Source organism: Lathyrus oleraceus, chromosome 4 (genome assembly GCF_024323335.1).
Source record: "Lathyrus oleraceus cultivar Zhongwan6 chromosome 4, CAAS_Psat_ZW6_1.0, whole genome shotgun sequence".
In the NCBI taxonomy this organism is placed as follows: domain Eukaryota; kingdom Viridiplantae; phylum Streptophyta; class Magnoliopsida; order Fabales; family Fabaceae; genus Lathyrus; species Lathyrus oleraceus.
In genome coordinates, this window is record NC_066582.1 from 428,964,034 (window position 1) to 428,976,797 (window position 12,764).

The following is a 12,764-nucleotide window of genomic DNA, read 5'->3' on the forward strand; positions in this document are numbered from 1 at the left end:
CCAAATTGTTCAATCCCGTCATGTAGATGACGATGTGAATGTCATAGTGACCGTTTTCAAGAATCCGGAAAGAGTAGTCATTCAGTATGACAGTAGTAATAGTAACAGCGTCAACAACAGACCGGTATCGTTGTTGGTCATACGATTAGCGGGTCCTGTCCCATATTCATCCGATAAGGTTGTTCCATATTAATACAATGCAACAATGTTAAAAGATGGTCAAGAGGTTCCATTGCCTACGACCAGCTCTGTAGTGAGCATTGCTGATGTTACTAAGGTGACCCGTAGCGATCGAGTGTTTGGGCCGGTGTTCCTAAAAGATAAGGAAGAATCAACTGTCAGTAAGAAGGTGGAAATGCCTGCTGTAGATTCGATTAGTGCTTCAAAGTGTCAGTCTGGTGAATCCAGTAATTTGAAGGCTAATGATGATGATGAGGTACTCTGTTTGATCAAGAAAAGCAAGTTTAATATGGTGGAGAAGCTGCTCCAAACCCCCTCGAAGATTTCAGTGTTGTCTCTGCTCATGAATTCAAAAGCGCCAAGAGAGGCACTGCAAAGAGTTCTAGAACAAGCATTTGTGGAACATGATGTTACGGTGGATCAGTTCGATCATATAGTAGCTAACATCACTTCCTGCAACAATCTCAGCTTCTGTGATGAAGAACTCCCTGAGGAGGGTAGGAATCATAACTTGACTTTGCATATCTCCATGAATTGCAAAGATGATGTTTTGTCAAATGTGCTAGTTGACACCGGATCTTCGTTGAATATGCTTTCGAAGTCAACATTGTCAAAGTTATCATATCAAGGAGCATCTATGAGGTATAGCGGTGTAATCGTCAAAGCTTTTGACTGAAATTTCCAAACTTCCACATCCAAATTCACCATGATCCAAGTTCCAAATGAAAAAGTGTTGAACATCAAAGTTTCTCCTCTTGATCTAAGCTTTCCAAAGAACCCAAGTTCATGCATTTTGGATAAAGTTTACTAGGTTTGCGCATGGCTTTAACAGAGTTGCATGATTGGAAGAAAGCAAATGCCAAAAATCACATTGCACTTTGCCTTGACATTCAAGCATGTTTTGAACTTCAGCACAAATGCAAGTGGACCAAATTGGATTGCTTCATGGGCCTGTAGACGCCCATGCAAGCTTGTGCATCACCTTGCCAATTTTAGCAATTTTTCAACTGTGCAATTATCAATCCCAAATGCTATAAATACAAGGCCTCTGAGCTCATTTCAGACACCTTGCCCGCCAGCTTTGCCCCCCAATTCAAACCCTCACATTTCAAAGGAAAACTTGAGAATTTTCAACTTTAAAATTGAGTTTGAATCTCACTGTTTGGAGATTCAAGAACTCCAAGATCCAAAGCTTTGTACCATTGCCAAGCATCTTCTACAAGCTTCTCAAGTGTGATCAGATCGAGTTTGAAGCAAGCAACATCAAGTTCTACACAACATTGAAGGTAATTTTCATAAAACTTCGTCTCTTTGATTCTCACTCAATTCTACTAAATTCTCTTAGATCTTTGGTTGTCTGAAGTCCTACCAATGTAGGCAAGAAGATTGAGTTGCTTAGAGGTCAAATCGAAGTAACTCAGTTGACACACCTCAAAATTCAACTCCTCATTTCTTTCTATATATGTGGAGTTAGTTAAAATTGAGGTCAGATTCGTGCTCTACGCCTTTTTTTCTTTTAGATCATGTCCTCTTTTTTCATTTTCTTGATGATGATGAGTGAACCTGTTCGGTGGATCTCGCCTGAGAAGGTGGCCGGAGGTCCAGAGCCGAAGGTGTGCTGGACAGGTTCTGAGCCATTGATCTCATTTGAAATGTTTTAATCTCACGCGTTGATTTTAATTACCATTCCTTGAATTAGGTCTATTCTGGAACGCACGTTTGTGTCCACTTGATTTGCCACCTCAATTAATGAGAGAGATCAAGTGGTCCACATTTTTTCTGATTATTTGAATTTCAGTTAATTTTTTTTTATTTTCATTAATTCATATAGTTTTAATATTGATCCAAAAAATATGAGAGTTTCACCAAAAAATTTCAAATATTTTCCTCTTTCATATTTTGAATTAAAATTATTTTTTGGATCATTATTAATATTTTTCATGATTTAATTGATTTTGTCATATTTTTAATTTTTTAAAATACTTTTAAGTCTTTAAAAATTCTGAAAATTTTTCTCCAAGGTCCTTTGACCTTGTTTGACCTATGATAAATCTCATGGCCATTTCTTTGGTGTTTTGATGAGGGTTTAGGAATCTGACAAACCATATTTAACTTAAATGTCTTATTTTAGTATTTTTAATTTGAATAAATGCCAAATAATTGTGTTAACCTCTTGTGATGATTTGTGCAAGTTTGACTCTTGTTGTTGGGCCTTGGTCAATGTTGATTTGACTTTGTTGAGTTAATATCATTGGATTTAGGGGATTAATGGAATGTACATTCCATCTCCCAAAATGAATTAATGTTATTAATTTGATAAAAGTCCTCCTTTGACCAATTTGAGCTTTGACCCATTCCCCTCCCTTTTCATCTACTTCCCCTTCTTTATGCTTTCATCTCATTTGGCCTATGATATCTCTAAGTCCTAAGGCTAGTTGATTGCAAAATCAACATAAGTATGGATGAGATTAGGCTACCTCTTTTTCATATTCTTTTTATGTGTGGTATGTTTCATGAGCATAGTCCATTATACTATGTCTCTAACATGCATTAACACCAAAATTCTCTTGCCCGACCTATAATAGTTGTGACTTCTACATAAGTCCAATTACGATTGCTTAACATATCACTAAATTTTGACACAAAAGGCATAGCATTCTAGTTAGTGAGATTGTAAGTCTCCCCTCTTTCATGAGATTGTTTGGAAACTTGGTATTTTTTCCTTCCTTTGAAAGATGTCTTTGTTCAAGAATCCATACTTGTGATAAGTGGGTTAAGTGTTCTCCAAAGAATGACTAAAAAATGAAAAGCAAAAGCAAAACAATACTAACTTCTAACCCATTAACAACTAACATTTAATTTCAAACCATTTACTTTAATGCAATTTAATTCTAGTCTTAATTATACTTGACCTAAACTTTCAAAAAGCCAAAAAGAACTAACTCATTCAAACCATTTTTAGGCTTTTGTGCCTTTCAAACTTAAATTTTGTTAAAAGCAATACATCCACTTTGAAATTTGTATCACGAACTACGAGGTTTTGATCCCTAATATTTATGTTGGTACGTAAGCACAAGTCCGAAGGTCTTGTCAAACATAAAAACATAATTAATGAATTCTTTTCTCATCCCTTCATTCTATTTGTTTGTATACATCCATTTGTACAAAATACATATGCACACAAAAAAGGGCTCCCTAGGAGTACCTAGGAAACTTTGGGTGCTAACACCTTCCCTTTGTGTAACCAACCCCCTTACCTGTAATCTCTGACATTTTATTAGTTTTTATTTGAAAACTTCTTACCTTTGGGTTTGTTTTCGTACTTTTCCCTTTTCCCTTGGAAACAATAAAAGTGTGGTGGTGACTCTGGTTTTATTGATCTCTAGCTTATCCATAGCTTGATTATCATGAATTTACCTCTATAATTTCCAAATTACTTTCCAGGTAATGGATATCCACCCGGCCTATAGCTGCTTGTTGGGAAGGCCATGCATACACGAAGCTGGAGCTGTACGTCAATGCTACATCAGAAGTTGAAGTTTGTTAAGAATGGAAAGCTTGTTATCGTTGATGGGGAGAAGGCTTTGTTGGTAAGCCATATGTCGTCTTTCTCTTATGTAGAAGCTGAGGATGAGATTGGAACTCTGTTCCAAGCTCTATCTATTACTGAGGAAAAGAGAGTTAGGGAATCTATGTCCTCCTTCAAAGATACGTAGAAGATTGTTGAAAACGCTAATTCTGATCAGCGGGGCTAGATGATAGAGGTCGCCAAAAACAAGAGCAGAGCCGGTTTGGGTTTCCAACAAGGCTCATCTGAGATTAGAGCTGAAGATATGCAACCCAGTTTCCGTAGCGGAGGGTTTATTCATGGTAATGAACAACACTTAGCTGTTGTAATCGAGGGGGATGAAGATGAAGACTGCACCAATTTTGTGACGCAGGAAAAAGCTCACAATAATTAGACTGATGTCGATGTTCCTATTATTATGCATCGTTCTAAGTAATTGCTTTTATTGTTTTTGAAAATCCTTCTCCTATGCCTAAGGGAGAAGTGAACATTGTTGGCATTTTCAAATTTGATCATTAATAAAATTCAATACTATTCATCCACATCTATGATGTTTTATTTTTACTTTTTGCTTTTTCTGAAAATGGTAATCACAAAAAACATAAATAAAATATAATTTATCCATCTGCATAATATTTGGTCACAATTCACTTCTCTAAAATCAAAATATCAAATCATTATACAGGTTGGTTTCTAAACCCATTGAATACAATGATCCTACTCCTTCGCCAAACTTTGAATTCCTTGTGTTTGAGGCCGAGGAAGGAAGTGATGAATAAGTATCTGATGAATTGTCTCGTATACTTGAGCACGAGGAAAAAGCCATTCAACCATTCGAAGAGAAGATTGAGTCAGTCAACTTGGGTTTCGAAGATGATGTGAAGGAAGTCAAGATTGGGTCTCGACTGTGTCCAGAAGTTAAGAAGGGGTTGATTGATCTTCTCCGAGAATATTCAGATGTGTTTGCTTGGTCCTATCAAGACATGCCTGGTTTGGATTCTGAGATTGTGGAGCATAGATTGCCGTTGAAGCCAGAATGCCCGCCAGTCAAGCAAAAATTGAGGAGAACTCATCCTGATATGGCAGTGAAGATTAAAGAAGAAGTGAAGAAGTAGATTGATGTTAGTTTCCTTGTTACCGTTGAGTATCCGCAATGGATCGCCAATATTGTGCCTGTTCCGAAGAAGGATGGAAAAGTCTGTATGTGTGTTGAATAGAGATTTGAATAAAGCTAGTCCAAAAGATTATTTCCCTCTGCCACACATTGATATGTTGGTAGACAATACATCTAAATCAAAGTCTTTTTGTTTATGGACGGATTTTCCGGATATAATCAGATCAAGATGGCACCCGAGGATATGGAGAATACCACGTTCATTACACCCTGGGGAACATTCTGTTATAGAGTGATGCCTTTCGGTTTAAAGAATGCTGGTGCAACTTACCAGAGAGCAATGACTACTCTTTTTCATGATATGATGCATAAAGAGATCGAAGTATATGTTGATGATATGATTGCTAAATCCATTGATGAAGCAGAGCATATTGAGCATTTGTTGAAGCTATTCCAACATTTGAGGAAGTATAAACTCCACTTGAATCCCAATAAGTGTACATTTGGTGTTCATTTTGGTAAGTTGTTGGGCTTTATTTTCAGCGAGAAGGGTATTGAAGATGATCCTGCCAAGGTCAAAGCAATACAAGAGATGCGTGCGCCGAAAACTGAGAAGCAAGTCAGAGGTTTTCTTGGCCGCTTGAATTATATCTCAAGATTCGTTTCACACATGACGGCCACATGTGCGCCTATATTCAAGATTATTTGAAAAGATCAAAGAGTATCTGCATGAGCCTCCAATTTTGTCTCCGCCTATTGAAGGAAGATCATTGATCATGTATTTGACAGTGCTTGAAGAGAGTATGGGTTGTGTTCTGGGTCAGCAAGATGAGACTGGAAAGAAATAATATGAGATTTACTACCTGATTAAGAAATTCAATGACTGTGGGACTTTGTATTCTATGCTAGAGAAGACTTGTTGCACATTGGCTTCGGCTGCTAAGCGTCAGCGTCAATATATGTTAAATTATACCACTTGGTTGATATCCAAAATGGATTTAATCATTATATTTCTGAGAAGCCTGCTTTAACTGGGAGGATTGCCCGTTGGCAGATGTTTTTATCAGAGTATGATATTGAATACCGATCTCAGAAAGCAATCAAAGGTAGTCTCTTGGCTAACCATTTGGCTCACCAACCGATTGAAGATTACCAGTTAGTGTAGTATGGTATTCCTGATGAAGAGATCTTGTACTTGAAAATGAAATATTGCGATGAACCATTGCTTGAAGAAGGGCCAAAACCGTGTTCCCGTTGGGGCATGGAATTTGATGGAGCTGTTAATGAATATGGTAATGGCATTGGGGCAGTGATTATTACTCCTCAAGGAACTCATTTTCCGTTTATAGCCAGATTGACTTTCAAGTGTACAAACAATATGGCTGAGTATGAAGCTTGCATTATAGGGCTTGAAGAGGTCATTGATCTCAGAATCAAGTATTTAGACGTCTATGGAGATTCAGGTTTGATTGTGAATCAGATCAAAGGTGAATGAGAGACGAATCAACCCGGTTTGATACCATATAGAGATTATGCGAGGAGGATTTCAACTTTCTTCACAAAGGTTGAATTTCATCATATCCCTCGAGATGAAAACCGGATGGCAAATGCTCTCACAACGTTGGCTTCTATGATTGTGGTGAATTATTGGAATGAGGTTCCTAATCTGACTTTAATGCGTCTTGATAGGCCAGCTCATGTGTTTGTTATTGAAGAAGCCAAAGATGAAAAGCTGTGGTATTTTGATATCAAATGTTTCCTCCAAAGTCATATTTACCTGCCTGGGGCATCTTTGAAAGATAAGAAGACTTTGAGGAGATTAGTTGGCAACTTCTACCTAAATGGTGATGTATTGTACAAGAGAAACTTTGATATGGTTCTGCTCAGATGCGTGGATAGACACGAAGCAGACCTGTTGATGACTGAAGTCCATGAAGGTTTCTTTGGTACTCATTCCAATGGACATGATATGGCTAAGAAGATGTTAAGAGCATGTTACTATTGACTGATAATGGAATCTGACTATTGTAAGTTTGTGAAGAAATGTCATAAGTGTCAAATTTATGCGGATAAGATCCATGTTCCTCCGACACTATTGAACGTCATTTCCTCTCCATGGCCATTCTCCATGTGGGGAATTGACATGATTGGCATGATTGAGCCTAGAGCTTCGAATGGACATCGTTTCATTTTGGTGGCAATTGACTACTTCACAAAGTGGGTTGAAGCAACATCGTATGCGAATGTAACCAAGCAGGTTTTTGTGAGGTTTATCAAGAATCACATCATAATTCTTCTCCCTACAGACCCAAGATGAATGAGGTTGTTGAAACTGCAAACAAGAACATCAAGAAGATTATTCAGAAGATGGTTGTGACATACAAGGATTGACATGAGATGCTCCCATTTGCTTTGCATGGGTATCATACATCCATCCGCACTTCATAGCTAGGTTGAGGATACGACCTACTCTGATACCAACTGTAACACCCATATATAATATATGTCCAGAATACATATTATACATAGTGTAAAATTGGTACTAAAATACATAAGCGCCTAGCGGCGATGTACATATACATACATGCCCAAAAGAAACATAACATGGCATAAAATGTACACAAAAGTGCCCAAAATAAAACTGCTAGGAACTAGATCATTAAACAATGATCCCAAGAATATCTACAAGGCGGAATAGCCATCCAGTCGCCAGGTAAGCAAGACATCACTTTATCTTGCCTTTACCCTTCTCCTGCTCATAACCACCTGAAAAAAGTAATCAACAACATGGGGTGAGATGATAATCTCAATGGATTCCTTATCTTATGAGTCCACTCGGCTCTACAGGGTTTTCTAATCGACATTCAACTCATATTCAACTCAAGTCAACAAGGGAACGAAGAATTGAGCGATGGGGAAACTAACTCGTAATGTAGGGCAACATGCACCTGAGTTCTCACAACTCAACCACGGTCATTATTCAGACCACAACGCATCAATTCCCGAACAGACTTATGTCTAAGCCAGGCCCGATTAATGCATGCTCGTACGATTCGACTTTCACGGTGGATGTCAGGTTCTCCTATGGGACTCGAACCCACTTTTAAGAACCGTCACTCGTATAGGACTCAAACCCACTTTGAGTCAGTTTCACCGTATGGGGCTCTAACCCACATAGGTGTCCACCTTTCCCCCATGTCCACCATGGTTGGGACTCAAACCCAATTAAGGCTCAAATCATCGGTCTCATATCTCAATGCTTACTCATCTAAGCATACCACATAGAGATGTGTACCATCGCAGAAAACACACATTCTGAATACATGATCAGTTCCACAAACCATAACAAGATCCATCAATCACAGCTGACTTCATTCACCATAATACACAAACAATAACATGCCATGTTCCATACAATGCGTCTCATTCTCAAACACAACAACCATTCCTCCACGACCTCCCCATAGGCGTTGTACGAATGAATACCGTTTCCTCATATTATCTAGGTTACAAACCTAAGTCATGACCTAATTTCAATCCTAGGTTAACTCACTAGATTCATCTTGTAATTTTCACCATTAGTATGTGTTCAACATAAGCATAGCATCACAATTGATTAATGATTGGAAGAATGCATTTAGAAACACTTAAGATATGGATTTTGAAGTTTTTAACATAAGTCAACTGATTGGTTGGTGAGGCCCAATCGATTGGTTCTTCTCACATTTCTGTTTTTCAATATTGATCCTTAGTGTCAATCTATTGGCTCACTAAATTTTTTTTTCCACTTTTCATATACATAAAGTTTGTGTCATCGTGTCTTACATTTACAACTACGGTCATAAACTTCAACAATTTTCTTAATTCAATGGAGTTGATAATGGAGCAATTTGAGAGAAAACTAGAAACTCCAGCAGCATAACCATCCGCCGGTAGAAACGCAAACAAAAGCTGAATTGCGATCACACTGTAAAGTAATAGCAGCAGCTAGCTCCAACGACAATGCCGGGAATGTTAAACCTGCATTCACATGGAACCAAACCTGCAACAATAACCACCGTCCCATTAACTGCATAGTCTATAAACTCCCAACTGTAACAGAAGCTTGTAGCAGAAAATTAAAACAGAGCAAAGGTGAAGAATTCAAACCGGCATAAAAGTTCTACCCTCAACTTCCTTCAAAATCCTGCCACAGTCGAACCCCATTTCAATTGAGAACTTGGCAATCTGTAACCTTCGCGGCATTGTTCTCAAGCTTGATATTCCTGTTTTTTATTGGCCTCTTTAAGAGGCAGTATAATCTAGGACATGGACAATAGAGAAGTAAATGCAATCAAGTCTATGGCGTTTGGTAGAGGAATGGCAAGGGCGAATTTTAACCATGAGCTCAAGTGGATCCTCAAGCTTTGATGAACCAAAACTGTCTGAGCTCCTGAGAGTGATCGAAAGAACTTTGTATGCCTTCTTCGGCATGACACCAATGTTGGCTTTAATATTTCAAATAGTAAATCAATATCATTCACATCTAATCCAGGAAATAATGAAGCTGTGAAACCTGCGAGGCCAAAAGGACAATTCACCTGTAAAGATCACATATATCGCTAACTTAACGTTCAGTATGTGAATTTGACGTGAATTACATAGCCTCTAAAAAACCACTGCATCCAATAGACTTCAACAATCTCTAACTGGTTCAACAGATTGTGAACTAACTTCTAACAAACTATCAACCGAATTTGTAACAGAAAAGAGTAGAAGAGAAGATTTTGGAAAACCTATAAATACTAACCTTCACCGTTCAGCAGGGGGATATTTTCCTCTTCCTCTCCCATCGTTAACCAACTCTTCTTATCTTCCTTCTTCAATCTTCACCGAGCGACCACCACACGAGCAACTGAAATATCCATAACAAACTTTCGATTCAGATTGATCCTTCAATATTCAAACTCAATCCGTTCCTCAACGGAAGAAGAACAGAATCAGAGAAAGAGATAACAATAGAAGGAGAATAAAGAGCAGAAGAGAAACATTCACATTCGAGAGCATACCTGAGAACTACATTCGGCGGCATCGCCGCCACGTGATCGTCTTCTCCGACGAATCCTCTGTTTACCTCGATCCACACCAGATTTCAACATTCGTTCCAAGCATGTTACTTAGGTAACCTTCGTGAGCTTCCAATCACACGGTACCTTCCATACTCCCGATCCAGCACATCAAGAGCACACGGAAGCTCGACAATCACAACGACACGGAAAACGCAAGTGAGTTCGCAGCCATAGCAGAAGATGATCGGAGAAGTAGAAAGAAAGAGAGTAATTGATATTTATCTACATTCAGTAAGTATTTCGTGTTTCTCTCTGATTTTATTTCGAATTTGTGCACTCTATTTGATGCGATTGAAAGTCGAGTTTGATTTTGTGTTTGAATGGTGAGTTCGTCGTGATCGTTGTTGATTCGCCGTGCGCATCATTATCCGTCAGTGACTTAGCGTGTGACGAGGCGGCTGTGAAGAGCTGACGCAGCGGATCCGGCGCATCGTGTCTTAGACTGGTGTAGCGCGTTCCTGAAACATCAGTGAATGACTTGTTTAAAATAGGGTCCGCTGCATTGATTTGGTCGTTTGGGCTTAGAGCCCGAAGCGTTATTCCATCCAGCACCCCCAATTCGGGCTACACCTCCCCCTTTGGGCTGTGCAGGGCCCATAACCTTTTTTTGGATTGCTTTTCTTATGGTTCTTGTGTGTTCTAATTAGGATTATTAAAATGAGAGTAGCTTTTAAAAAATAACTTGATAAGGTGGAGTTAATTAGATTAATGTTAGGATTAAAGTCTAGATAATCAAGTTAGTCAGGTAATTAGAATAATATTAGTTTGGAATATTAGATTTTTCGGGTCATAATTAGGAGTTAATTAGGAGATTAGCTTAGAATATTAGGATAGTTAGAAGTTAATTAATTTTAGATTTTAGATTTAGATTTAGAATTTTACTTAGGAAATTCTGGAAAATATTAGAAATAATTAGGAATTTAGGTTTAGATTAGAATTTTAGAAATTAGAACAGGATAATTAGAAATATTAAATTTTGTTTAGAATTTAATTGTTCGTTAATTAGGATTTTCATGTATAGAAATTAATCCATAATTGTGAAATGACAATTGTACCCCTAGGCTTATAAATAGTTCAATCTTTCATGTTCCTTAGTTTTAGGACTTATAGAATTTTATAATTGGTCAATTAACCTAGTTATTATTTCTCATGTAGTTAACCTTGGTTCTAATGCATGTTTAGATAGAGTTTAAATTTTAGACTTAATTTTCACTTCAATGATTTTATTTCCGCACTCCCTTATACTTTACATGTACCCCCTCCCCTTTCTGATGTATGCTTTTACTTGCTTGTTTGATTAGCTACTCCTTAGGCAGTAGGAACACTCACCACTTCATAATCGATAACCAAACCCTTGATTCAACGTCAGGTGGTCCTTTTCAAATCAAATTCACTAAGCAAACCCTTGATTCAACGTCAAACGGCCTTTTTTCCAAACCCTTGATTCAACGTCAAACGGTCTTTTCTTAAATCAAAATCAATAAGCAAACCCTTGATCCAACGTCAAGCAGTTTTTTTTCCAAATCAAAGTCTAAAACACAATAAATGGCGATTAGGATCGTACGTCACGAGCCTTAAGCAATAAAGAAGGGATGAGACTGGAGCTTTCCTACACTCATTCTGAATGCTTCGAACATAGGACGTTTGGCTTGGTAGTTTGAGGTATTCACCTTTATCCATAGTCTTTAGTGAAATCCGAAATCAATAACGCTTTCTCAAAACCTATAAACAATCCAACGCATTCAAACCTTTTGTTTGAGCCTTAGGGCGACACAATCGAAAACCCTTCTTCAAGGTAATAAAATCAATAAAACCAACAAACAATTTTAAACCCACGAACTACGGGACTCTGATTTCTCACTTCAACAAGTGGGCATACGTAGGCACAAGGACCCAATCCTTGGCGAGCACACTAATTTAAAATCTACCACCACTCCGCAAACATTTGGCAAGCAAACATTCAATAAACAATACATATGTAAGCACAAACATCCTAGATGGTTCCCATGGAGTACCATGGATGTGAGGGGTGCTAATACTTTCCCCTTGCATAACCGACTTCCGAACCTGTTTGTGGTTGCGATGACCATACTTTGGGGTTTTCTCGATATTTTCCCTTTCCTTTGGAATAAATAAAAACCGATGGCGACTCTGTATTTTTCGCGTAGCGACACACTGTCAATCGATTGGTCCTGTAAAAATCTCATTTTTCTGCAAAACAACAGGTTGTGCAATCGATTGATGACAGGGACCAATCGATTGGTCCACTCACATTTTCACATTTCCAATTCACAGAATACCATATCCTCTGTTATTCAATTTCTAACAAAAGACAACTTCTTCTTCCAACAAAACCCATCATACTACATGTTCTTATACACATATAAATCAAGGATTCCAAGCTCATAATCACAAGGATTTCAAAGTCATAATCACAATCAATCATTTTACCACAACCATAACAAATCATGCTATCACAACAATCATAAGAACACATCAAAGCACATGTTCATGGAAATCAACAAGAGCAAGAAAAATATTCATCATATAGCATGGATTTTCATGATTTTTCTATGATTCTACAACCCTAATCATCTAGAAATCTAGGGTTTCTAACTAGAACCCACCTCAAGAATGGAAGAGGAGAAGTTGTTAAAGATGAGATAAGGATGAAGATGATAGTGTTGGTTCCAAGCTTTTCTTCTTCTTCTTCTTCTTCTTCTTCTTCTCCACTAGCCTTGCTTTCCATTCTTCTACCTTTCCCTTGAGCTCCTTCTTTCTTTCTATTCTTTCT

The 12,764-nt window shown here is 37.9% G+C and overlaps 1 long non-coding RNA gene across 1 annotated transcript; it reads right to left on the reverse strand.

Annotated features, from left to right (window-relative positions):
• Nucleotides 1-8,496: 8,496 nt before the first annotated feature.
• Nucleotides 8,497-10,442, reverse strand: LOC127075866 (uncharacterized). Its single transcript, XR_007786694.1, has 4 exons — nucleotides 9,911-10,442; nucleotides 9,652-9,756; nucleotides 9,012-9,417; nucleotides 8,497-8,904 (listed from the first exon to the last, which is right to left on the reverse strand). It is a non-coding gene; the product is annotated as an uncharacterized LOC127075866 (long non-coding RNA).
• Nucleotides 10,443-12,764: the final 2,322 nt, after the last annotated feature.